Below are 1,954 nucleotides of genomic sequence, written 5' to 3'. Positions count from 1 at the left end.
GAAGACTCCTGAGTCTTCATAAAGGTAGCGCACAGCACTGCAGCTGTGCGCCATTTTCCTCTCAGCACACTTCACACAACAGTCACTGAGGGTGCAGAGCGCTGGGGGGGGCGCTCTGAGAGGCAAATAAAAACCTTATTAGAGGCAAAAAATACCTCACATATAGCCCACAGAGGCTATATGGAGATATTTAACCCCTGCCTAACTTCAAAAATAGCGGGAGACGAGGCCGCCGAAAAAGGGGCGGGGCCTATCTCCTCAGCACACAGCGCCATTTTCTCTCACAGAAAAGCTGGAGAGAAGGCTCCCAGGCTCTCCCCTGCACTGCACTACAGAAACAGGGTTAAAACAGAGAGGGGGGGCACTGATTTTGGCGATATTGTATATATATATAAAAGATGCTATAAGGGAGAAACACTTATATAAGGTTGTCCCTATATAATTATAGCGTTTTTGGTGTGTGCTGGCAGACTCTCCCTCTGTCTCCCCAAAGGGCTAGTGGGTCCTGTCCTCTGTCAGAGCATTCCCGGTGTGTGTGCTGTGTGTCGGTACGTGTGTGTCGACATGTATGAGGACGATGTTGGTGAGGAGGCGGAGAAATTGCCTGTAATGGTGATGTCACTCTCTAGGGAGTCGACACCGGAATGGATGGCTTATTTAGAGAATTACGTGAGAATGTCAACACGCTGCAAGGTCGGTTGACGACATGAGACGGCCGACAATCTATTAGGACCGGTCCAGGCGTCTCAGAAACACCGTCAGGGGTTTTAAAAACGCCCATTTACCTCAGTCGGTCGACACAGACACGGACACTGAATACAGTGTCGACGGTGAATAAACAAACGTATTTCTCATTAGGGCCACACGTTAAGGGCAATGAAGGAGGTGTTACGTGTTTCTGATACTACAAGTACCACAAGAAAGGGTATTATGTGGGAGTGAAAAAACTACCTGTAGTTTTTCCTGAATCAGATAAAATAAAATGAAGTGTGTGATGATGCGTAGGGTTACCCCGATAGCAAATATTGGCGTTATACCCTTTCCCGCCAGAAATTAGGGTACGTTGGGAAACACCCCTTAGGGTGATAAGGCGCTCACACGCTTATCAAGTGGCGTTACCGTCTCCAGATACGGCCGCCCTCAAGGAGCCAGCTGATAGGAAGCTGGAAAAATATCCTAAAAAGTATATACACACATACGGTGGTTATACTGCGACCAGCGATCGCCATCAGCCTGGAGATGCAGTGCTGGGTTGGCTTGGTCGGATTCCCTGACTGAAAATAAATAGGATGCATTCTATATATATGTATGTGAGATGCACAGAGGGATATTTGCTCTCTGGCATCAAGATAAGTGCGTTGTCCATATCTCCCAGAAGATGTCAGGGACACGACAGTGGTCAGGTGATACAGATCCCATACGGCAGATGGAAGTATTGCTGTATAAAGGGAAGGAGTTATTTGGGGGTCGGTCCATCGGACCTGGGGACCACAGCAACAGCTGGGAAATCCAACCTTTTTTACCCCAAGTTACATCTCAGCTAAAAAAGACACCGTCTTTTCAGCCTCAATCTTTCCTTTCCCATGAGGGCATGCAGGCAAAAGGCCAGTCATATCTGCCCAGACATAGAGGTAAGGGAAGTAGACTGCAGCAGGCAGCCCTTTCCCAGGAAAAGAAGCCCTCCACCGCGTCTGCCAAGTCCTCAGCATGACGCTGGGGCCGTGCAAGCGGACTCAAGGTGGGGGGGTAGTCTCAAGAGTCTCAGGGCGCAGTGGGATCACTCGCAAGTTGACCCCTAGATCGTACGAGTATTATCCCAGGGGTAAAGATTGGAGAGTCGAGACATCTTCTCCTCGCAGGTTCCTGAAGTCTGCTTTACCAACGGCTCCCTCCGACAGGGAGGCAGCATTGGAAACAATTCACAAGCTGTATATCCAGCAGGTGATAATCAAAG

Source organism: Pseudophryne corroboree, chromosome 6 (genome assembly GCF_028390025.1).
Source record: "Pseudophryne corroboree isolate aPseCor3 chromosome 6, aPseCor3.hap2, whole genome shotgun sequence".
Lineage (NCBI taxonomy): Eukaryota > Metazoa > Chordata > Amphibia > Anura > Myobatrachidae > Pseudophryne > Pseudophryne corroboree.
Note: the sequence above shows the minus strand (reverse complement) of the source record.